This window comes from Nuphar pumila, chromosome 7 (assembly GCF_984573655.1).
Source record: "Nuphar pumila chromosome 7, dmNupPumi1.hap1.1, whole genome shotgun sequence".
Classification (NCBI taxonomy): Eukaryota; Viridiplantae; Streptophyta; class Magnoliopsida; order Nymphaeales; family Nymphaeaceae; genus Nuphar; species Nuphar pumila.
Window position 1 is genome coordinate 58,352,100 of NC_143255.1, and position 27,294 is coordinate 58,379,393.

The window sequence follows — 27,294 nt, forward strand, 5'->3', positions numbered from 1 at the left end:
TTTAAAGAAAGGTAGGTTGTTGGAAGTAGGTCCACTCAACGCGATGCAAAGTCAAGTTAATCTGCTTAATTGCAAGGTGGATCAACTCCTCAACAGTCCCCTGACACGTTATTTTTCGGTGTGTGCTTTGTGTCACAGTCCATCTCATGAGGTTACTGAGTGCCCTTCGGCACCTCAGTACCTTGAATTTATGATAGAGCAAGTTCAAGCATCGGAGGGCTTCACTCACCCTGAGAATAATCCTTATTCTGCCACATACAATTCAAGGTGGCAGAATCATCTGAATTTCTCTTGGAGGCAGCTACCAGGACCGCCCACACATCAGGTCTAGTCTCTGCAGCAGTCTTTTCAGCGTTAGTCTTTTTCTCAGTCTCCATCTCCATTTGCAACTGTTGCACCTTCTTAGGAGGCACAACAACAATCATCATTGAAGGAATGTTTGTTGAGGATCTGTGAGGATATGAAGGCATCTAATGACAAGAATCAATAAAGATATGATCAAACGTTCCAAAAATATGACCAGATCATGAGTTTGCACACACAGTCTTTAGTCAAGTTGAAGACGCAGGTGGGGCAATTAGCAGAGTCACTCAGTAGGAGATTGGAGGGGACCTTACCAAGTCAGCCATTAAGAAATAGTGGTAAGGAACAAGTTACGGGAAGTTTATTTGCTTCTGAGGATGAGCACAGTCAAGCCAAACCAGTCATGGTGTTGCACAGTGGACATGATTTTCATGTCTCAGAACCCAGCAGGACGACAGAGCAACCTGTACATCCTGAGCATTCTACTTCAGCTTAGCTGTCCATCCCAGTTAGTCGTCATCAGGATAAGGGTGCATTCTCTTGATAGAAAGAGGAGCCGCCAATATATATGCCCAAACCACCCTATCCTAGAGCCTTAGAGATGACAACAGGTAGCAATCCTACCAAGGTGCAGGACATGCTTGAGATTTTCAAGAATGTCCATATTAACCTTCCATTTCTAGATGCCATTAAGAAAGTGTCCGCGTATGCAAAATTCCTTAAAGAGCTCTGCACTCAAAAGAGTAAATTCAAAGGAAAAAACCCCACAAAGGTCGTGCTGAATTAACAAGTGAGTCGGGTGCTCCAGCATCAGACGTCACCTAAGTTGCAAGACCCTGGTGTACCCATCATTTCATGTGTGATAGAGAAAATCAAGGTGGAGCGAGCACTACTAGATCTAGGAGCGAGCGTCAACATCCTTCCTGGTTTCTTTTATGATTATTTTGGATTAGAAGAGATGATGTCGACACCCATGATCCTTCAACTAGCCGATCATACTGTAAAAGTGCCTTGAGGCATTCTTGAGGACATGCTAGTGAAGGTCGAGGATTTCTACTTCCCAGTCGACTTCGTCATTCTTGACATGGAGGGCATTGATGAGAAGAGACAGACTCCAATTATTTTGGGTAGACCATTTTTAGCAACTGCCAATGCTTACATCAATTGCAAAACTGGAGCTCTGGATTTGTCATTTGGGAACAGGAAGGTAAGACTCAATGTGTTTAATGCAGCTATGAGACCTGTTGGGGACTCAGTGTGTTTCTCGATTGATGTTATTGAAAAGATCTTAGAAGAGACACCCAAGATGTACATGACATCATCTGTTGATTTGTATAGTATAGGAGATAAGGATTTAGAGATAGGTAGTAGTAGTTTGATTGTTAGGTCTTCCATTCCTTCTTCGACCACTTTTTTATGAAGAGAGGGTTTTGAGCCCCTTCCATCTTTGGTTAAAAGCCCAACACCATCATCTATCTTGTCTCCCCCAGTGTTAGAACTTAAGCCTCTACCGAGTACGCTTAAGTATGCATTTTTGGGAAAGGGGGAGACCCTCCCTGTGATTCTCTTGTCACACCTCTCGGATGAGCAAGAGAAGAAATTGTTAAAGGTGTTGCACAAAAACAAAGAAGCAATTGGGTGGTCAGTGGTTGATATCTGGGGGATTGATCCCTCATTTTGCATGCATCACATTCATACTGATGAGAAGTAGAAGTCAGTTAGAGATATGCAACAACAGCTCAACCCAAACATCAAGGCAGTCGTTAAGAAGAAAGTTGTCAAGTGGCTCGATGCAGGTATTATCTACCTCAGATCTGATAGTCAGTGGGTCAGTCCAGTACAGGTTGTTCCCAAAAAGTCTGCTCTCATTGTGGTCTAGAATGAGAAAGGGGAAGAGATTCTGCAACGGACCACTATAGGGTTGCGTATCTGTATCGATTATAGGAAGTTGAATGAGGTGACTCATAAAGTTCATTTTCCTCTTTTGTTTATCGATCAGATCTTAGAGAAGTTGGTCGGCCACAACTATTATTGTTTCCTCGATGGTTATTCTGGCTATAACCAAGTCACAGTTCATTCCGAGGACCAGGAGAAGACTACCATCACTTGTCTGTTTGGCACCTTCGCATTCCGTCATATGCCGTTTGGGCTCTATAGCGCCCCGACAATTTTTCAAAGGTGCATGATGTCTATATTCTCTAACATGATCGAGGATGTCATGGAGATTTTTATGGATGATTTCTCTGTGTATGGCTCTTCCTTTGAAGACTATCTTCATAAGCTTTCATGTGTGCTTCGACAATGTAGGGAGACAAATCTCGTGCTATCTTGGGAGAAGAGTCATTTTATGGTGCTAGAAGAGATTGTTTTAGGCCACATTGTTTTTATTCGCAGCATTGAGGTAGACTGCATAAAAGTTGAGTCAATTGCAAGGTTGACTCCTCCTTCGACTGTGAGGCAAGTGGGATCATTTCTTGGGCATGCTGGATTTTATAGGCGGTTTATTCAAGATTTCAGTAAAATCTCTAGATCACTTGTTATCATCGCAAAATTTTACTTTTGCAAGTCAAACTGACCTTTTAAATTTTTTTTGAAAATAACTCGCCTCCCTTTTAAAATGTGGGAAAATTTTGATGAATGAGACTCGCCTGTCGATACGAGGTTCAACCGTTTCTGGTGCCATAACCAGAGGCAATTGAACCAAGGATCAATCTTATGCTTTGCTCAAATGTCTAAATCGTTATTCTATTCCTAAATGCACAAAGAATCAGGCATGTTGTTATCATCGCAATTTTTTTTTTTACTTTTGCAAGTCAAATTGACCTTTGAAAAAAAATTTGAAAATAACTCGCCTCCATTTTAAAATGCGGGATAATTCCGAAGAATGGGACTCGCCTGTCGGTATGAGGTTCAACCGTTCTTGGCGCCTTTACCAGGGGTAATTGAACCAAGGATCAATTGTGTGCTTAACTTTGCTCAACTTGTCTAAATCATGTTCTATTTCCTAAATGCACAAAGAATCAGGCATGTGCTATGAATTTCTGAAAATGCATATTTGAAAACATGATGTTTGCTTCAAAGATTGGAAAATATTTGGAAAATAAACTCTTTGAAAATCGTGAATCATGATTGAGATACTGTATTTGAGAAAGTGAAAATCAATTTCTGAAGAAATATAAGGATTTTGTGAAAATCGATTTTGAGAAATGTGAAATATCTTTGGAAGAAAAACTTGATTTCTTCGAATTCAAACTTTGAAATTGAAAATGTAACTTAGAAAATCAGGATTTTGAATTTGGGAAAATGCTTGAAATATCATTGGCAAATCCATATTTTGAGAAAACCGATTTTTGAATAAGACTTAGGAAAATTTTGAAAAAAAAAACTGATTTTTCTGAATTGAAATTGGAATTTGTAAATGCATGAATTGAATGAATATGGATTTGAAATACTTGATTTTGAGGAATTGAGAAAATCCTTTTTGTATTTTTGAGAAATGCAGTGCATTTTGAAGTTAGCCTAAGAGTGTAGGCTGAATGTGGCTAATACGAAGATTACAAATCTGGGTATCATTTCTATTCTGACTATGGCCATAAATACAAATTCCACCAAGTTTATCAACTCCATAAGAGCTAGTGCACGTGCCATTCGTGTAGACCATAGTGAATTTATAAAGAATGTGCATGAATAATGCATTTATCAGATATTAAAATTTGCAGAATTAAACTATATGCAATGCAAATCCTAATCTAAGCAAAAAATGTAAATCTTATTCCAAATATTACATTTAATTTACATCACTAATTGAATTTGAATGACTGAAAATAAATTCTTTAATGTCCCTGCAAAACTAAAAAAACTGGTTAATGAAAATATGTTGGCTTTTCTAGATTTATCCAGTAATATCTAGAAATTACTGGATTTTGCTAAATATAAGTCATTTTCCATGATTCCCTGATATAAACTTAATAAAATATGAAATAAAATAAAAGAAATATGAAAATAATGTTTGAAATTTCAAAAATAGGGTCAAAATGACCAAAATACCCCTGATAACAAGACTATGGCCTTGAAATTAGGGTTTTTAGAAAGATATTTGGTAAAATGCAAGTTTTGAAGTTCAAATGAAAATAAATCAAGATAAATATGATATGACATGCTTAAAAATATGAAAACTAAATTTAGGGATTTCGAAATTGAGGTCAAATGACCAAATTGCTCCCGATAGCAAGACTATGGCCTCGAAATCAGGGTTTTTTAAAATAGATTTTGGTAAAAACTTGGTTTTATGGATCAAGTACACATAAAATTAAACATGAACTACCCTAATATGATTATAAACATGACTAAACCCTAAAAACATGAAATTACACACGAAAATCAAGAAATATCACAAAAATTGTGATTTTATCAGTGTTTTTGGATCTTTCAGGTATCCTGTTTTGCAATTTTATTAATTCAGACATCAAATGAATTCTAAATTTCATAAAAATTGGCACAGACACTTATTATAACCCTAAAATCAGATTGAAATTGCAAAAAAAAAATTTTGACATTATTTTAATCCAAAAATTGCATTAACAACCTAAAATAAGCTATTTTTAACCTAGGTCACATATCAGTTTCAAAGTTAGACCCGAATCAGGGGTTAATCCTCCATGAAAACTTTTGAAATTTTACATAGACAAACTAAGAAGAAAAACATAGATTTCACAATTTACAGATCGGAAAAAGCATCTCCGGTTAAGGAGAAACCCTTTCGGCAATCTGAACTAAAATCTAACAAACCTAACAGGGGTTAAAACAACTACTTCAGATTTAAAATACATGAATAAATATCAATGTTCATAAAAAATATCTGAGATTTTAGCCGTGAATAGTGAACCGAAAGATAATAATACTCACTTTTTACAGATCACGAATCGGATCTGTGGTTTAGGATATATAAACAACACAAGTCTGATTAGGGTTTTGGTAAACCCTAACGAGTTTTAAATTTAAAATCACACTTTCTGTCAATGGAAAAATACTAAACAGATATCAAAAACTCTCAAAATTTCACAGTAGATAGATCTAATCACTATGAATCCATGGCATTTTACATATCTCAAATCGGATATAAGATTAGAAAAATATCATAACAGCAAGTTATCCTTTGGATTTTAACAACGATTTTAAAGTTTTAAAAACCTGATTTGATGTCCGATTTTTATGACAGGGTTCCCGAATCCCAAAACCTCTGATTTTTTTACAGTAGTTTAATTACGTATGCACGTATCATATATAAAAAAATTAGGAATTAACATTAAATATTTCAATCTGAAACAACATGCTCTTTTCTGTTCTAAACTAAAAAACACACAGAAATCTAACAAACTTGAGAAAATATGCATTAACTAATGAAAAACAATAAAATAAATAATAAAAAAGTAAAATAAAAATTACTTCTATGTTGAAAAACGTGTAATAAATATAAACAAACACATAAATAAATAAAACTTAGGGAATCAATGGCTGGAATTTGATGTTACCTTTAAAAGCATGGATTTAACCCATTAAAAGGGTAAATCACATGTTTTATTGGTTAATAATGTAAAGACCCATGTTAAAATTGATTCTAATGGATTAGAATCTCTGTAAACACCATGAAACAGAGTTAGATCACTTTCTTGAACCTCTCTTGAGGTTCTTGGACTTGAATCCATGGTTTAATCCATGGAATAGATGGTATTAATGGCTAAAATTGATTTAAAACTATTAAAAACATTAAATAAAAGCTAAAAATTAAAAAAAACAATTACCTTGAGGTTGCTGCAATGGAAGAAGGCTGGAGAGGAGAGATAGGCTCCAAGAATTTCTCAAGAGGTGGCTCTCCAAAATCATCCCCCATGGCCCCCCTTTTATAATAAAGAATTAGGTTTAAAAATTAGAATTTTGAAAAATTTGGACTTCTAAGGGGGGGGGGGGTGATTTTCTCTAATTGAGTTTGACTCTTTGACTTTCCTAATTAGGCTCTTATCTAACCTAAAACTCCTAGCTAAACCCTAAAAACTCCAAATGTGGCGCCACCTAGTGTGAACCCACATTGTTTTTCAAGTTTTAATTAAAACCTTTAAAAACAATAATTTAAAAACCAAATAAAAAGATGGATTTTCAAAGTGGATTTTGAATCTTCTAAACTTCTAAAACTAAACAAGACACTGACTAAGCCTAGACTAACCCTGACTTTCTCAAATGTGGTGCCACCCCGAGTGGGCCTTACTTGAGTTTTTCAAAAAGTGATTTTAAAACTTGAAATTGAGAAAGTTTTCAAAAGATTTTCAAAAGTAAACTTTGAAATTAAAATTTTTGAAATAGCATAGGGTTCTAACTGGGTCAGAATTCCTCTGGATATGGTTCCAACTGAGTGGGCCCACATCGATTTTTGAAAATTTTGAAATAAACACTGAAAACAACTTTGAAAAGGGGTTAAAATCAATAATTGAAATTCAAGATTTTTGAAAACAGAGTCTCAAGCGAACTGGAACTCCGGATTAGAGTCCTGGATTTTTAGGACTCTGAGATTTTGGGTTTTAAAAGCTAAACGAAGGAATTTTTGAAAAGACTTTATCAAAAAATAATGAAATAAGTCAGAAAATACTGTCAGGGTTAGACTCCTAACTCGATCAGAACTCCGAAATAGAGCCCTGAACTAACTGGACTCTACAAAATGACCTAAATTTTGAAAACAAATGGAAATAAATGAAAATGGAAGTGATAACGGACTTCAAAACAGACTTTTGACTAGACTAGGACTCCGAGACAGAGTCCTGATCGGACTGAAACTCTAGATTTTTTTGGTATTTTCTGAAAAACAGACGAAAGAACTTGTAAAAATAATGTAAACAATAACAAGTATTGAAATAAACCAGAGTTTTGATTCAACTGAGACTCTGAGAATAGAGTCCTGATTGAACTAGGACTCTCAAATTTTTGGATTTTCTGAGAAAACAAATGAGAGAATTTTGAAAGACAGTTAGAAACAGGATGAAATTGAAGTTTTGGTTTAGAGTCCTAATCTGATTAGGATTCTAAGAAAGAGATCTGATTCGATCAGAACTCTAAGAATTTTGGTTTTTCTGGTAGGCAAATGATAAATTTTAAGCAAAACTTTTGAAAACCAGTGAAAATGAAGTGGGAAAATAAACTTTGGATAGAGTCCTACTTCGATCAGGACTCTGGGGTAGAATCCTGATTTGATCAAGACTTTGAGATAAAACCTCAGAATTTTGAAATTCTTTGATAAAAGTGTAATTGTTTTGGTAGATTGAAAGATTTCTGAAAGATTCTCTCAAAATTGAAATCAGGATCAGAGTCCTGATCCAACTAAGACTCTCTGAACAGAGTCCTGTTTTAACTGAAACTCTGAGTTTCTGACTCATTTTAAAAGATTTGATTGAAAACGAATAAAATAGCTGTAAAAGATTAGAGTCCCAATCCAATTGAAACTCTAAAGAAGAGTCCTGATCCGACTGGACTCTTGAAGAAGAGTCCTGATCCAACTTGGACTCTAAAATTTTGGCCAAAACATAAGATTTTAAAAGGTTTTCTCCTAAAACAGGTAAAAAGGTAGTGAAAAGTAGAGTTCTGATCCGACTGGACTCTGGGAAAAGAGTCCTGATCCAACTTGGACTCTGAAATTTTTGGAGATTTTTGAAAAGTGAAGGAAGCCATAAGCGACACCACCTAAATGGGTCTCATCTGAGAATTGAAATCAATTGAAATTGAGTTTGAAATGAATCCAGATTGTTTTCTGAGAAAATATAAAGTCCTGGGGTTGGAAAATGACAGAATATTGAATAAAAACCTAGGTTTTGAAATTGATTTTTGAAAGAAAAGCTTTAAAACTCAATTCTGGATTGAATATTTTGAAAACAAGAATGCTGGATCTCGAGAATGAGATGTAATGACATGCAATGCTATGCAATGCACTGCAATGGTATGCCAAATTCATGCAGTGATATGCAATGACACAGGAAATATAAACACTAGATGAGGGTGAAAATTTGGGGTGTTTACACATGTGCTATGAACTTTGAAAATTTTTGACTGAAAACATGATGTATGCTTGGAATATTTTGGAAAAGGAGATGCTTTGAAAAATTGTGATTCACATTTGGGAAATACTAAAGCTTGGAAAATCGTGAATTGGACTAAGAAAAGTATTTGGAAATTTCTTGAAAACTAAGGGTTTTGAGAAAATCAGTTTTGAGGAAAAAGACTTAGAGTAACTTTGAGAAAATCAATTTTTCTGAGATTGATTTGTGAAATAAATCAACAGAGAGGGGCTTGTGGCCCTATGAACCATTTTTATGATGCAATCTAAACCTAGATGATGCATGGATGCAGCTTGTAAAAATATTCCTGAAGAATTTGCAAAAAAATCATTTATAAAAGAGATTTTGTGCCTTATAGAATTTATATGAAATAAATTCGTCATATATCCATGACTATGACCACAAATATATTTTTAAATATATCTCATTAAATCTTAAAAGGGAAAATACTTGGAAAAACTTTTAAAAATATGCAATGATTTCTGAAGGTAGCCTACGAGTGTAGGTCGTTTGTAACTTAAAAGAAAATGATAAATCTGAGTATTATTCATATTTTTACTATGTCCACAAATACGAAATCCACCAAGTTTATTAACTCTTTAGAAGCAGGTGCACATGTCATTCGTGTTGACCATTGTGGATTTGAAATATGCATGAATCATCATTTATCACAATTAACATTATTAAAAATAAACTATATGCAAATGCAGTCCTAATCTATGCAGAAAAGTAAAATTCTTATTTCAATATTACAATTACACTTTACATCAATAATTGAAATAAAATAAGGAACAAAAAAAAGGAGAAACAAAGAAAAATATAATCTTGAGCTTCCCTGTAAAATTAGCAAACATGTTAGCAAAAATGTCAACTTTTCTGGATTTATCCAATAATATTTGAAATTGAGAGATTTATCTAGATATAAGCCTTTTTCCATACTTTCTTGAAATAAAAATCATTAAATAACATAATAGACAATGCATAACTGAATAAATAATAAAAATAATCAACTTAAAAATTCAAAATTTGAAGAAAAATGACTAAAATACCCTTGAAAACGGATATTATTTGCAAAACATGGTTAAAAACAAGGTTTTTCAGAAATGATTTTGGTAATACGCTTAATCTGAGGATCAAACGAATTCAAAACAATGCTAAATCAGGTGGAGAGCACCCTGATATGATTATGAACATGATCAAGCCCTAAAAATATGAAACTTTTCATAAAAAAAATGAAATAATGGAAAAACATTGATTTTTGCTCGTATTTCAGTTGAATTAGGACTCTACCGGCATCCTATTTTTATGAAATAACTAAATAACATATCAAACGAATTCCAAAAATCATGAAAATCAACATGGACACTTCTAATAACCCTAAAATTAATATGCAATTGAAAAAAAAAAAATTGGGATTATTTTGGATATAAATATTAAATAAAGAGATGAAAAATACACTATTTTACTTGCAATTTTGTACCTATCACAGTGTCAGAATAGAATTGGACATCAGACAACAATGAAAATTTATGAAATTTGACAAAATAAAACTAGACTGATTAATAAAGATACTCCTTTTTACAGATTTGGAATACGATATTTGGTTAGGGAGATACAACTCTGGCAATACGTACTTGATTTTGGCCTATGCATAATGATAGATTTGGTTTCAGGTTTAAGAAAATATAGCAAAACAGAATAAAAAATTATGAAAATTTAATAGAAGGTAGTAGACATGCAGATGAAGATATGGTTTTTTACGAATCAGAAAAAAGATCTTCGTTTAAGGAGATATTACCTCAACAAGATGACTTTGCCTATGACCTATGATTAAAGGTTCAAGAAATACAGACTCTGGTCTCGGGCTTCAAGAAAATAGAAAACATTGGTGAAAATTTATAAAAATCACACCATAGAAAAAAGCACACAGATGAAAACAACTTTTTTTACAGATCATCAATATGATTTCCAGTTAGGGAGAAATCGCTCTGGCAAGATGAACCAAGATTTGAATTGGCCTGATGATTCAAGAAATATACGGTTTGATTTTGGGCTAAATAAAACTAGAAATCGATCGTAGAAATTTATGAAATTTTTACAGGATAAACTAGAAACTCTGACAAACACTACACTTTTTATGGATCATCAATATGATCTCCGATGAGGGATATATGACCTCATAAAGATGCTCCTAGATTTTTACAGCGTTTTCCTGGTTCAGAAAATAGGTTCCGACTTTGATTTGTGAAAATAGGGTTACAAACCTCAAAAAAATCTGATTTTTTTTTATTAAAAACCGTGGGCATATGCATGATTCTACCATAAACAATTCAGATTTAATTAACAAATATAGAATGGTAAAGTAATTGTATTAATAGACGGCTAGAAATTAAAATATGGAATCTAAAACCCTAAAACAAAATAAAACTAATTAAGCATGCTAAAACACTAAAAACATGTAACCAATGCTATGGATCATTATTTAATGCATGAAAAACTGAAAATAAACATGAATATGATGAAAAAAAATAAAAAATCAGGAAATCATGGCCCCAAATTTGATTTAGCCATTAAAAGTGAGATTTGATCCATAGAGGGATCAAATATCGATCTTTTTTGAGCATTTAACATAATAAATGAATTACAAATAATATTCATGGATAAAAAATGTGTAAAACATATTAAACACTCATCTGATCATTATCTTGAATCCCTCACATGATTTTTTTTTTTTTAAAAAGAAAATCTACACTACAAGGGACGACAATAGTAGATTTAATGAAAAATAAATAAAAATTAATAAAAGAGAAGAAGACCGTACCTTGGGCTGCAATGGAGGAGCATGAGGGAGAGAAAATCAATGAGAGAGGGCTGAGAAAGATGAAAAAACATAGGGTGGTCGACCCCTAGAGTCCCCCTTTTATAGATTTTTAAAACACTTAATTTTAAAGAGCTTCAATTTTATCGAAACTCTCTTAATTAGTTAAGGGATAGTCAATGGGGGGGGGGCAATTTTCATTGGGAGTTCTAGCCTATTAAAACTCTAACTAATTAATCCTAATTGACTCCTAATTAAACTTTGAAAATTCTCAAATGCGGTGCCACCTATGTGGGCCCACATTTGGTTTTTAAAACCCTAATTAAAGGTTTAAAACAAGGTCAAAATAAAGATGGAGTTTTAAAATCAATTAAACTTTGACTTTTCAAACCTCTAACTTAAGTAAAACACTAACTAAACCTAAACTAACCTAAACACCTTTAAATGTGGCACCACCTAATGTGGGCCCCATTTGATTTTCAAGAACGATTTTAAAAAGGTTGAAAATAAAGAGGTTAAAAACAAGATTTTTCAAAATGCTTTAAGACACCTACATTTATAAACTTTTTTTGTGTTTTTGAAATAGACAAAACATGAAAAGGAACTAAAATTGAATAAAGATAGAAAAATTAGGGTTTGGTGCCCCCCTGTAGGGTGGGCCCCAATTGAAGAAAGTTGTAAAAAAATGGAAATTGAATTGAAAATCAGGTTTAAAATGAATCCAAATCGTTTATCTAAAGAAAATGCTTTTGAAATAAGGAATATAAAGCCCTAGAGGTTGGCCAAATGGTAAAAATCGATTTAAAACCCAAGTTTTTGAAATTAATTTCGAAAGAGAGGTTTTAAAATCGAAGCTAGATTTTATATTTTGAAAACAAAAGTATTGGATCTCAAAAATGACATGAAATGCAATAAAATGATGTGAAATGACAAGAAATGACATGAAATGATACAAAATGATTATAAAATAACATGTGAAACATGAACCCTGGACGAGGGATTTGAAGTCCCAGACCCCTCGCAGAGACAAGGAGATGAAAATTCTTTTCTAAGGATGACAATTGATAATTGAATATCAGATCTGATATTGGATCCAGTCCAAATATGAATTGGGTCTCGGATATATCTAAAATTTTAGAAAAAGAATTGATCTGAGGTCATATTGGTGACTGTACCAGCTTGGAGAATGATAAAAATGGTGTTTAACAAAAAATGTTCTGAGAAATGATTTTGCCCCTGTAGGGCATAGAGTGACACTGAAGAATGAGGTTTGAACTGGTTTAGACTGAATCCTAGGGTTTCTAAACTCAGAGGAACTAAAATGACACTGACTCAACTAAACTCCTAGACTGAATGACTGAGAAATGACACAGTTATCAGAGAAATGGTGAGAAATGAACACTGGAGTGAAGTGGGTGACAGGAATGTGCTGAGTTTGAGCTGGAATGAAGGTCAGTAATACTGAGATAAACTAAATTTGGAGCTCAACAACTAGTTGGGCTGACTGAACTTAGCTCAATTTCAGCTGAAATGGGCTAAAATGGACTCAAAGACTATGGAAAATGGATTTTAACTAAAACTGGAATACTTGAACTCTTGGTGAGCTCAAATTAGACTCAAGGGAATAGGGTCAACTGAAATTGACTGACTCAAAGACAATTGGCTTGGATTCAAGCTGTAAATGAGCTCATTTCTCAAGAAATGAACCAATTTTGGTTGAAATGGTCAGAAATGAACAAGATTCGCTCATCATGAGCTTAAGGGAGCTAAAAATGACAGACGTTCTAACTGTTCTAAACTTAAAAATGAGCTTGGTTGACTCTGATTGACAGAGATTTAAGGTGACCTAGGGGAAAATAGTGATTTTTTGACAAAATGGGGTGAAATGACACTAAACTGGGACATACTCTTAATGGGACTGGCATCTGCTGAAAGAGGGTCCTTCAAGATGAACGAGGAAATTTTAGGGTGTTTACAGATGCCCCTCTTTGCTACTAAGCCGGTTTAGAGCTGAGCTTAGTGGCAAAGAAAAATACACCAAATTTGGGCTATAAAAATACCCCAATTAGAGGAATCTGACTGAGTATTAAAGAAATAACTCTGGTGATAATGGTAGATATGAAATGAAGAATGAAGAAGATTCACCTCATCGAAATGAGGCTCAGGATTGACCCTTACCTGAATGGGAAGAAGATACCTCACTGAGGAGGCTCAGGTTTAACCCTTACCTGAATGGGGGGGCTTAAATAAAGTCCTTGAGAGAAAAGATTGAGAAAACCATGCTCAGGTTTGACCCTTACCTGAATGGGAGGCTAGAGTGGAGTCCTCGAGAGAAAAGATTGAGGAAAACTATGAAAAATACCTCATAGAAAAATGAGGGGCTACAAGAAAGGCAATGAAATGGGGTTCCCTAAAGCTTTGGAAAATGGAGTGATCTTGGGGCCTCATTGCTGAGACTAAATAGCTTTTGAAAGATAACCTTTTTGCAAAAGATGATTCAGGTTTAACCCTTATCTTGAAAGGGGAAAAATAATACCTCATGAAAGAACAAGGTTCAGGCTTGACCCTTAACCTGAACGGGGAAATGGAATCCTCGAAAGAAGAAACCATGATGGAACCTTCGGGTTTCGCACAATAAATCCGAAAGGGGTTTGCAAAAGGATGGAAATGGGATTCCCTAAAGCTTTAAAAAGGGATTGATCTTGGGCGTCCCATTGTTGGGACTAAATAGCTTTTATGGTGACCTTTTTGCTGAAAATATAGATGTTGGCTCGACCTCGAACCAAAAAATGAACTGTCTATAGTGGGACAGTGGGGAACACAGGGAAGTGTGTGAATCTGAGAGCTCGGGCACTCAGATTAAAAAGAAGGAAAGGATCTTGAAAACTCCTATTATCAAGTCCTAAAGAGGGATAACAACAACGTCAGGATATATAAAAAATGGACATCAAGCTCTCGCTTCACGTCGGGATAGCTGAAAAATATTGCCAATAAGATAAAAAATGTAGTTGATTCAAAATGATTGAAAATGTCTACGTTTGTGCGAAAATATATTCCCTCTTCTACCTAGAGTATTACCTCCAACTAGGCTAACTCCGTAGGATCAAGAATCGAAATCAAATTATTGTTGTTGAGTTTCTTCAAGGAAGTTATCTATTTTCTTGATATGAAAAGAGAGGAATTTTCTCGCAGTATCATAAAATCATTTTATGAAAGGATATTGATAAAAGAATTTCACATGAATAAAGAAGATTCTTGGAAGATTGGCAGTTTGATATCTGGGGTTTACCCATGATGATCTTTTTGCACTCTTTTTGAGACATAGAAATTGAGTTTTTTTAGGATTTGACAAGAATTTCATCACATCAGCCTTCAACTTGGTGATGTTCTGATCTTCCCTAGAAGAACACGTCACATACTCCTTCAAATTGGAGATGATCCGAGTCTTCATTAGTCCCAGGAATTATATTGATGATGTTATCTCTTTGGTTGAAATCTCTTGATGATAACATTGATCAAATATCTTTTAGGGATTGGTGAGAGGTTCATCGCATCAGCCTTTAACTTAATGATGATTTGAACTTTTCTTAGAAAGACATGTCACATGCTCCTTCAACTTGGAGATGATCCGAGTCTTCTTTGGCTCTGAGGGTCTAACTCATCCACCAATCTTCAACTTGATTATAGTTGAGATCCCTTTTGCAGATAATTAATGGCAGCTTGAATGATTGAAGAGATATTGAGATTGAGTGGATTATTTTTATCACCCAAGATATTTTTGCTACCTTATTTTCCAGGTGAATGGTCTTTAAAAATGTGTCATAGCTGTGATCAATATCAGTTCACTTATGGCTTTTCAACATCATTGAATTTTTCTTTACAGGTCATATTGAGGTTTTTTCTTCATCCTTTTGGTTGACCAACAAAAAAAACTTGAATTTTCTTTCTTCGCAAGATATTTATCCTTTTGGAAAGAATATTAAAGGTAATTTGAGGTAAAATTTTGTGCAATAAGAGTTTGAAATCAACAATTGTTTTTTATAACAAGTTGGCAAAACATTCTTGAAATCCTTGATGAAAGAAATTGCTTGATATCCGATTGACACATCCGTGACTAGATTCTCCTCTCCTTTCCTCAAAGGAGAGACTCAGGCTTGACCCTTACTTGAATGGGTAATAAAAGAAACTCCTCTCTTCTTTGAAGAGGAGGTATTTGCAAAATGAGACTTTCAAAGTTTTCGTCAAAACTCCCTAACTCTAGGCTTCTCTTATGGAAAGGTGGCTGATTGGATAAGGTCGATGAATTGTCATAGAGGAGTGAGTCCATCATACTCTCTCTGAAAAAAGGGTCCTCGATGATGGGATGGCCTAAAAAAAGACATTGGGGGGCCACAATGAAAATGGTCTTTCGTCGAAGCTCTCCCTGGAAGAAGGGTTCCTTGTGTGACAATAAAGATTGTTTTGCAAACTGTTTGTGAAGACACGAGTCCCTTCAAACTCTCCCTAAAAGTGGTTTAGCGAACGAACAATAAAGACATGTGAAAGTGACGAGCTCCCTCGAACTCCCCCTAGAAACAGGGTCTCTTGCAGGAAAGATGATTGATATTTGATATTGAGCCAATTGGCGAACGAGTTTGACACGAAGGTCGAATCCTGAAAAACCATGATTGGCGAAATACAACCCAAAGGTTGGGAAATGATAGACTTTGATAGAATTGGTAACCCAAAGGTTTGCTCGATGAAATTGGTGACCCGAAGGTCGGTTTGATAAAATTGGTATTGAGCATGAAGTTGAATTTAGAAGTTCGACCAACTCAAAAGTTGGATTTTGAAAGTAAGTCCAACTCAGAAGTTGGATTTTGAAAGAACGTCTGAGTCAGAACTCAGAGAAAAATTAGAAAGTTCGAGTCAGAACTCAAATATTCAAAGGAAAATTAGAAAGTCCGAGTCTGAATTCGAATCATCAAAGGAAACTGGACCAATCCTTGGATTTGAAAGAAGGTTTGAGTCGGAACTCAAATCTTCAAAGAAAAAACTAGACCAATTCTTGGATTTGAAAGAAAGAAAATTTGAGTTGGAACTCAAATCTTCAATGGAAAATTAGAAAGTCCGAGTCAGAACTCGAATCTTCAAAGGAAAAACTAGATCGATTTGGATTTGAAAGAAAGAAAATTCGGGTCAGAATTCGAATCTTTAAAGGAAACTAGACCAACTCCGAAGTTGGGTTTGATAAAAGGACCAATGCAAAGTTGGATTTGGTAAAAAAACCAACACAAAGTTGGATTTGGTAAAGGGACCAACGCAAAGTTGGATTTGGTAAAAGGACCAATGCAAAGACTGGATTTTGAAGGACCAGTGCTAAACTGGATTTTCAAGGACCAGTGTTAAATGGGATTTGGAAGGACCAGTGCGAAACTTGGTTTGGAAGGACCAGTGCTAAACTGGATTTGAAAGGACCGGTGCGAAACTGGGTTTGGAAAAAGGCCGGTACTCTAAAGATATTTGAAGATTGTGGTGAGAATTTTCAGCTTCACTCTCACGAGAAATTGTCATAAATGACTGCTAGAGACTCAAGATTTATCCCTTTGTAAACACCCCAAATTTTCCTCATCCATGCTCAGACAACCCTCCTCGTGCAGTGCCAACCTTGTTATGTCAGTGTAGGAGTCAAACCCCGAGTTAGTTTCAGAAAAACACCACTTTACTCATTTGCACTAGAAAAATTACCATTTTACGCCTAAGTCATCCCAGACCTTAGTCAGTCGGAGTTAACCAAGCTCATTGGCCAGTTCAAAACAGTTAGAATATCAGTCATTTCAAGCTAAACTGAGCTCATGATGAACAAACCATTTTCATTTCTGACCATTCCTGCCAAAATGGGATCATTTCTTCATAAATGAGCTCATTTCTCACTCAAATCCAAGTCAATTGTCTCCGAGTCAGTCATTCCCAGTGCATCTTATTCTCCAGAGTCTGGCTTGAGCTCACCAGGAGTTTAGGTGCTCCAGTTTTAGTTCAAATCTACTTTCAAGTGTCTAGAAGCCTATTTTAGCCCATTTCAGCTCATTTAGCTGAAATTGAGGTGAGTCCAGTTAGTTGAGCTAGTATTCGAGCTTTGATTTTAGTTCATCTCAGTATTACTGACCTTTGTTTCAGCTCAAACCCAACTCAGATTCATAATTCACTTCACTCCAGTGACCATTACGTACCATTTCTCTAAAAATGTCAGCTTTTCTTGAAAATTTAGTCGGAAAGGGCAGTTCAGTCAGTGCCTTTTCAATCCAGTCAAGTTATGAGACCCTAGAACCCAGCTCAATCCAGTTCATTTCAGTTCAATCCAGCTCACACCCCAATCTTCAGTGTCACTCTGGCCCGGTAGAATCCGAAAACCATTTCTTGAATCATTTTGCAAATTTTATCAATTTTAACACTTTTTAAACTGGTACAAGTGTCAATCAGGGTCTAACATCCAAATTTCTTCATTCAGAGTTAGCATTTTGCATATCATTTCATATCATTTCTCAACATTTCATAGCATTTCATCACATTTCATTCCATTTTCGAAATCCAGAACTCCAGTTTTATAAATTTCAATCCAGAATTGAGTTTTAAAACTTTTCAGAAATCAATTTCAAACCCTGGGTTTCCAAAGTTAACATTTTTACCCTCAGGATTCTAAATTTGAAAATATTTTCTCGAGAAAAAAAATCAGGATTTCTTTCATACTCAAATTTTCAAATTCTACATGGGATTTGCTTTGTGACGGGGTATTGAACTTCAAATTCCAAGCTCGTTTCAAAAACTGCCAAAAATAGATCGTTTTGTCTGAATTTTTTTTGAAAATACTATTTTACCCCTATGATTACTAAAATGAATTTCAAAATTGGAATTTGGACCCGCTCTGAGATGGCCCATCCATTTGCATTTCCTTTTAATATATATATATATATATATATATATATATATATATATATATATAAAGAAAAAAATATTTTATTTTCTTTTTAGTTATTTATTTTTCCTTTTTTTTTACCTAAGGTGGGACCCACAAGGGGGTCGACTCCCCCTAGCCCCATTTCTTTCCTTCCTTCCTCTACTTCTTCTTTCCTTTTCTTTCTTTTCCTCCTTTTTCCCTTTCCTTTCCTCTTTCCTTTCTTCCCCTCCTTTTTCTTTTCTTCTTTCCTCCCTCCTTCTCTTCTTTCTTTCCTTTTTCCCTTACTTCTTCTTTCCTTCTTTCTCTCTTACCCATTCTCTTAACCCCATACGGCTGAACTACCTTCACGCCTCCCTTGTTCTTTAAAAGATCAAGACTAATTTCATTAAACCCTAGATACCATCTTCCCTAAGTCTACACCCTTAAAACCCTTTTTTTCTTACCTATTCCCAAGCCTCTCACGCTCAGCCTCCAACAACTCTTTCTCCATCTTCTCCTTTATTCCAGCAGCTCTCTCAAATTCCAGCTTCCTCTCCACCACAGCAAGACCAACCACCATTGGCAGCCATTAACCAAGCCTCCAGCCGATCCATCATCTACAGCTCCATCAAGGAGCATCACCTTCAACATTGCTTGCGGCCACCTTCAGCCATCGCCCAGCCACCTCCTTCACGCCAGCCACCAAGGAGTAAACTCCAGCAGCCCACCTCCATCCTTGGCTCCAGCCACAACTGGTGCAGCCTTGCTTCAACTTCCAAACATGGCAACAGGCCACCCTCAACCTTGCTCCAGCCATCTACAAGGCACAACCACCTTTAGCCGGTCCACCATCTTCCCCATCGGTTCAGCTTCTAGCAATCACCACAAGGGGAGCTCTAGCTGGCCCTTTTGAAGTAGCCACCACCATCTCCTTCAGCTATTGTAATCCACTTTCAGCAAGAGTCGACCACCTCCAAGCAGTCCCAACCTCCTTCAACCATATCCAAGTGCAAACCCAAAATAAGAAACTTTTCCTCACGGTTTTCTTTGAATATAGCCTGTGAACCTAGTCTAAAACTGGATTCACATGTCTTGAAAACTGTAGTCTTTAGTTGCCATGATGTGAAATTTCAATTTCTCATAAACATGCTATTAAAGAAGGGTGATCCATTCGACAAGTGGATCAGATCCCTCCTCTCTTGCAAAAGGCATATATCAAGTTTAAATCCCACCTCTTTGATCATTTTCTTGTAATTTTATGATAGATTTCATCTTTTAGATATTGTATTTAACCTTGTCTTAATCGTTTGGTGTCGCTTAGTTAATTTCACTAAAAACCTTATCATGCTTTTAGCTTAGACGCGTGGTCCAGTTATAATTTTGTGTTTGAATTTTTATTTATAAATTCTAAGTTTTTCGTGATGGATGTATGTATGTCTTTGTGATACCCTTTCAAAAATCTGGACTGATTTGGTTTTTCCAACCCTCTCGAAAAAATCGAATCCGAAACTGGGATTTTACCCTCTTGGAAAACCCAAACTCCATTTTAGCAGACTTGAGGACCCGGATTCACCCCCATGGGAGATCCGAATCCTCCCCTAAAATTAGGGTAGATTCAGGGTAAAATTTACTAATTTTTTGAAAATTTTGGGATTTTTATAAATAGATTTTGCCTATGTTAAAAATCAATTTTCTCAGACCTCTAGGAGAACCTCGATTTTTCTTTGTCAGGGTATATACAGACCCTAATGTGCTGTGTCCGCTCAACCCATAGCCCGAATGCAAAAACTTTCAACATGAAAGTTGTTTTTAACCCATTCCTCTATCATTTTCCAAAATTTGGGAATTTTTGGGATTTTCCAAGTATTTTTCCCGGATTTATCGTTTCTGTATGACAGATTCTCATGCCCAAAAATTCCAGAGATTCAGGTCTCTGATAACAGTGTGCTCATTTCCAAACCGTAACCCGAATCCCAATTCTATAAAAAAATGAAATTTTCCTCTGTTTGTGAGGGACATTTTCCCATAATTCCAGCCATTTTCCCATCAATATGTTATTTTCCCCATAGTTTTTCCGAAACTTGTCTGCATACCCTAAATCCTAGAGTCGCCGGATTCTGATCCGACTTGCCGGAGCTGTACAGCTCTGACCATAGGTCAAAACCAAAATATGTAAAAGTAAAAAATATTTTCCTTACTGTCCTCTATCACCAAATAAAATTTGGGAAATTTTTATGGAAGTTTAGAGCCCTAAATCCAATTTAGAATTAGCATTTTAGGCAAAAATCATAAAATTTAGGGTTTTTATTTAAATTTTTTATATTCAAAATATCAAAAAAATATATTTTTGGATTCTATTCTGTTTCTAGGGTTAGTATAGGTGTCCATGCCAAATTTGGATCAATTTCAAGTTCATTTTCTTTGTATGTTTGTTTATTTTTAAATTCAAAAGCGAAAATCAGGCGAAAATCAAGCGAAAATCAAGTTAAATTTGATGTTTTATGATATTTTCGTCATGTTAAGGTTTTTATCATGTAAATAAGCATGTCATGTCATATTAGAGTTAATTTCAATGTCATTTGCATTTCAATTTCTCATTTTTGTAAAATTTATTTTAGAAAACCCTGGTTTCAATGCCATAACTCCGCCTGTGTAGTTATACACTGCCGGTCCCAAGCCCGGATAAAGGAGGAGGGTTGCGGTAGGCCTGTGACAGCCAGCATAAAAACTTTGTCATATCCTATGAAAATGAACCAATATGAGAATTTCGTTGGGGCGTTCCCTACTGAGCGACGCGCTGTACTCTCTAAGCCCGGAGGCAGTGATAAATGTGCAAGGGTTGCTAGGTCGTCGCCCAGAAGCGACGCGTCACACCGGCGCCCGGGTGTGGTGTCAAATAGGCAAGGGTTCCCTCACTTTGTTGGACGGGTGGGGGTAAAGAAGTTAGTCCAAGACCATAAAATTAGGTTAGCCACTTGGAACATAGGGTCTTTAACTGGTAAGTTGGTAGAGTTAGTAGATGTTATGTGTAGGAGAAAGATTGATATTTTATGTCTTCAAGAGACCAAATGGGTAGGTGAGAAAGCTAAAGTGATAGAACCTTGGGGATATAAGATTTGGTATACAGGAATAAATAGGAATAGGAATGGAGTAGGGATTGTTATGAGTCGTCAGTTTATAGATAATGTAGTTGAGGTCCGTAGGAAGGGTGATAGAATTTTACTTATTAAATTAGTATTAGGTACGGATATTATTAATATTATTAGTGTTTATGCACCTCAAGTAGGTTTAGATGATTCCATTAAGCATCAATTTTGGGAAGATTTAGATGGAGTAGTACAAGAGACATCTTATGGAGAAAAGCTTTTCATCGTCGGTGACCTTAATGGACATGTAGGCATTAGTAGGGATGGATTTGAGAATATCCATGGAGGCTATGGTATAGGAGAAAGAAATGAAAGTGGAGAAAGGATTTTAGATTTTTGTTTGTCCTATGATATGATCTTAGCAAACACTTGGTTTAGGAAGAGGGAGTCTCACCTAGTAACATTTAAAAGTGGGGTTAATACGAGTCAGATAGATTTTTTCCTACTTAGAAAGAGAGATAGGGGTTGTTGCATCGATTGTAAGGTTATACCAGGAGAAAGTGTAGCTACACAACATAGAGTCTTAATTTTAGATCTTAGAATTAGACAATGCCGCAAAAGGGATAGACATAGGATAGATCCTAAAATTAAGTGGTGGGCACTGAAAGGAGCTAAACAAGGAATGTTTGTAGAGCAGGTAGTTAAGGAAGTTGATTGGTGTCTCGAGGAGGATTCAGAATCAATGTGGAATAAGATAGCGGGTGGTATGAGAAAAGTAGCTAAGGAGGTATTGGGTGAGTCTAAAGGCGGTGCACCACTAGGTAAGGATACATCATGGTGGAACGAGGATGTCAAATTAGCTATTAAGGTTAAAAGAGAGTGTTATAGAAATCTAAGTAAGAGTCGTGATAATGAGAATTTGGAGAAGTATATGATAGCAAAGAAGGAAGCTAAAAAAGTTGTTCGAAACGCGAGGGCTAAGGTATATAAGGAGGTTTATGACAAGTTGGATACCAAAGAAGGCGAGAAGGATATTTATAGGCTTGCAAAGATGAGAGATAAGAAATCGAAGGATTTGGGTATGGTTAGATGTATCAAAGATGAAACGCAAAGGGTTTTAGTCAAAGATGAGGAGATTAAGGAGAGATGGAAAGATTATTTTGATAAGCTATTTAATGATAGTCATGCTCAAGATCTTGGAGACTTCTTCATTCCTTTTCATGAGATAAATCGTGACTTCATGCGCAAGATTCAAAAGAAAGAAATTGCAGAGGCTTTGAAGAAAATGAAATCAAGAAGGGCAGTTGGCCCAGATGGTATACCTATCGAGGCTTGGAAATGCTTGGGAGAGAAAGGTTTAGAATGGTTGACAAATCTTTTTAACTTGATTTGGCGAACAAATAAGATGCCTAATGAGTGGAGGAAGAGTACTTTGGTGCCTTTATATAAGAATAAGGGTGATATACAAGATTGCACAAACTATCGTGGTATAAAACTCATGAGTCATACTATGAAACTTTGGGAGAGGGTGATTGAGTCTAGGTTGAGGAAGGTTGTCATGATATCGGAGAATCAATTTGGTTTTATGCCTGGAAGATCAACTATGGAAGCTATACATCTTCTTAGACAACTTATTGAAAGATATAGAGAGAGGAACAAAGATTTGCATATGGTTTTTATTGATTTAGAGAAGGCATACGATAGAGTACCTAGGGACGTTCTCTGGTGGACAATGATGAAGAAAGGTGTTTCTCTCAAGTACATTAGTATAATTAAAGATATGTATGAAGGAGTAGTAACCAATGTCCGCACTTGTGGAGGGGTGACAACCAATTTCCCGATAACGGTTGGGTTACATCAAGGATCTGCTTTAAGCCCTTTCCTATTTGCGATAGTGATGGATGAGCTTACGAGATCAATTCAAGAAAATGTACCGTGGTGTATGTTGTTTGCTGATGATATTGTTTTGATTGATGAGTCTAGAGCTGGGGTTAATGCTAAGTTAGAATTATGGAGACAGACATTGGAAGCTAGAGGTTTTAAGTTGAGTAAGAGTAAGACTGAATATATGGAATGTCGGTTTAGTAAGCAACGAAGTAGTGATGGGAGTGTAGTGAAGCTTGGTGAGCAAGATATACCGGTGAATGATTATTTCAAATATTTGGGATCCATCATTCAAAAGTATGAAGAAATTGATGGAGATGTAAATCATAGGATAAAGGTTGGGTGGATGAAATGGAAAAGTGCTACTGGAGTGCTGTGCGATCGTAGAATGCCATTGCGGTTGAAGGGAAAGTTTTATAGGATGACTATTAGACCCGCTTTACTATATGGTACGAAATGTTGGGCTGCCAAGAGACATCATATTCAAAAAATGAGTGTAGCTGAGATGCGGATGCTTAGATGGATGTGTGGAAATACAATAAAAGATAAGATTCGGAATGAAGAGATACGTAAGAAGGTAGGTGTTGCACCCATTGAAAATAAGATGCGAGAGAATCGTTTACGGTGGTTTGGACATATTCGGCGAAGGCCTAATGATGCTCCAGTTAGAAGGTTGGAGAAATGGGAAAATATATTAGTTAAAAGAGGTCGGGGTAGGCCTAGGAAGACTTGGATGGAGATGATAGGAAAGGATATGAATGCTTTGAACCTCACCGAGGACATGGCGTTGGATAGAAATGATTGGAGGAAAAGGATTCATGTGGAAGACCCAAAATGAATTTATTTTTTGGTTCATATCGCTGACCCCAATTGTTTTGGGATGAAGGCGTAGTTGTTGTTGTTGTTGTTGTTGTATGGTTTCAATGCCATAGTCTTGTTATCATGGGCATTTTGGTCATTTTGACTTCAATTTCGAAATTTCAAACTTCAACTTTCCAAATTTTCATGCATATCATCATATTATGTTTGATTTATTTTATTTGATTTTCAAATTTCCAAATTTTACAAAATTTCTTTCTGAAAACCCTAATTCCAAGGTCATCAGGGGTATTTTGGTTATTTTGACCCCAATTTTGAATTTCCAAGCCTATTTTCAAATTTTTAGTACTTATTTCTCATGTTTATATCAAAGGGGGTATGATTCTGGTGTTATATCTGAATAATATTCGATAATTTCCAATATTTTTGGATAAATTAACAAAAAACTACATTTTCGTGCTAACATTGTTTTCTAGTTTCGCAGGAACATTCAAGAAGAAGACTTTTATTTGCTTATTGTATTTTAATTCAATATAATATCAAGTTGTAATAATTTGGAATAAGAGTTACTTTTCAGCTTAAAATAGGACTGCATTGCATATAGTTTAATTTTTGCAAATTTCTATATCTGATGTATGATGCATATGCATATTTTTCAAAATCACTACGGTTGACACGAATGGCACGTGCACAAGCGCTTATGGAGTTTATAAACTTGGTGGAGTTTGTATTTTTGGTCATAGTCAGAATACGAATGAAACCTAGATTTATGATCTTCGTATTAGCCACATTCAGCCTACACTCTTAGGCTAATTTAAAAAATGCACTGCATTTCTCAAAACTCAAAAAGATTTTCCCAATTGCTCAATGGAATTCTCTTTCAAATTCATTCATTTGTTCAATTTTCATTATTTTCAAATTCATTTTCCAATTCTATTTCAGAAAAATCAATTTTTCCAAGAATTTCCAAGTCTTTCTCAAGATTTGATTTTTTTAGAATTCTGAATTTTCAAATGAGATTTCAAAGTATTTCCCAAGTTCAAAATCATGATTTTCAAAGGTTTCTACATTCTCAAATCCCAAAATCGATTTTCTCAAAAACTTTGAATTATTTCTGAAATTGATTTTCCCAGAATTCTCAAATCCTATTCAGAAATCAATTTTCTTAGAAAAAGCAATCCAAATCTCAAAATCGATTTTCCTAAAGTCCAAGTTTCCCTGAGAATTCACTTTCCAATGCAAATTTTTGATTTCCAATAAAATTCAATGATTTTCCCAAGAATTTCATTTTCAATCACTTTTCCAAGCATTTTCCAAGCAAACATCATATTTCTCAAACTTGCATCTTTTCAAAATTCCATAGCACATGCCTGATTCTCTGTGCATTATAGAAAAATAGAGCATAATTTAGATATCTGAGTCAAGTCAAAGCACACATTTGATCCTTGGTTTGATTACTGCTGGTAAAGGCGTCAGGAACGGTTGAACCTCGTACCGACAGGCGGATCCCATTCCACGAAATTTTCCTACAAATTTTTAAAACGGAGGCGAGTAATTTTCAAAATCATTTTCAAAAACTTTGGTCGAGTTTGACTCGCGAAATTCGTTTCTCTCTCGCAAGAGAGGGGAAAATTTTGCGATGATAGCAGGTTTGGCGACCAAGATGGGACCTGTCTTCGTCTGATCGATTGTGTGCTTGACTTAGTTCAATTTTCTGAATCATGTTCTATAAATTGTCAGCTTTTAATTTCTGATATCATGTGAACCTAGTAGCCTAGACTTGAACCTAGCTGACACAGATTGCATGTAGACTAGGCATGGTTTGGTAGGACTAATTGAGGAGAATTATTCACGCTCACTTAGATTTAGGTCTGAAATACAACACTCCTCAATCTAGGATTTGTGTGAAAACAATGTTTACTTCTTCAAAAAATTTAAAATTCTATCTCTTTAGGACTTAGAGCCATCTGTTTGCTTGCATGTGCTCATTTTTCAAAAACCACCCCACCTATGTCTACCCGGTCTTCACGTTGTTGGGCTCTCTTTCAGAACCATAGTTCAGGAGAGAGCCTCACAACTGGGCCACTTATTTGGGCTAACGCCCCCTGCCACATACCAAGGGCCATAGTCCAACATATATCGGCATACGCTCAAGGATGTTGGGAAAACACAAACCTAGAACCAGAGATAAATTTTATGCCACGTACTTCGAGTTTCGACTCGAGTATATCGGCATAGCATGATTAGACAGAGCTGATCTGAGCCTAGAGTTAGGATTAGGGTCCTACAACTCTTTCAAAATTGATGCATTTAGAGTCAGCTTCTTAGGGAATATTGTATATGCATAATTGTTTGTGATTGAATGTATGATATTCATTTTCATTTTATTTTCCCATATTTTCCCCATTTTTTCCAAAATACTGGACAATTTTGCAAAATATTTCATTTTCCAAATTATGAAACATTTCTTTATAAACCCTGGATGATTTTTCTAAATTATCCACTTTTTCTTCACAACTCCAAGTGATTTTCCATTCTTTCATTCATCTGAATTTTGAATTTTCAACATTTCACTTTATCCTGCCTGCAATTTTCAAAATTCTTGTATTTTTCCTAAGTCTAATTTCAATCTTCCCATCTTTCAGTCCCATGACATCCAGTCAGCTCGACTCTGTCTTTCCTGAGGGTCACATCTCCTACGAGGTGTGACAAAGTCTTCTCGAGCATCGAGCTCTCAGCACCGGACCCTTCTTTCTTCGGTGGTACTGGTTCAAGAATTTCTCTCATATGTTTCCGGATCACTTGAGCGATTGCCGGTTGGAACTGACATCTGCAGTGGGAAAGTTGACAGTCAACGACAGTCTGATTAATGCATTGGCAAAGCGATGGAATCCGCACACTTGTACATTCTGGTTCCCATGGGGCGAGATGACCCTGCTGATGGATGAGTTTTCAGAGATCATGGGATTGCCCGAGCCAACTGGTCAGCCTGGAGATCCATTGGAGCAACATTTTTTTTTATCAATGTCAAGGATTTGGATCCCCAAGATGCTTTAGCTCACATGACAGGGCGTAAGTCTTGGCCACTGATTGAGGAAAATGAAAATGAATATGTGAACCTGATTGAGATCTACAGACAGTATGGGGCATTTGCAGAAGTCAGCTCATTATCCAGAACAACTCGAGTAAGAATTCAGTATGCGATGGTCGTATGCATTGCAAGGCTCGCTTTTTTCCCCAGATATACATATGTGTATGGCAAGCAGTTCAAGCTACTTGGCCCATTTTTCTATATCTACTACTATCCAGAGTGATGCGTCAGGCAATTTTCTCAAAGACAAAAGTGCGTAGAAGCTCGGCTACTATCAGGGGTTA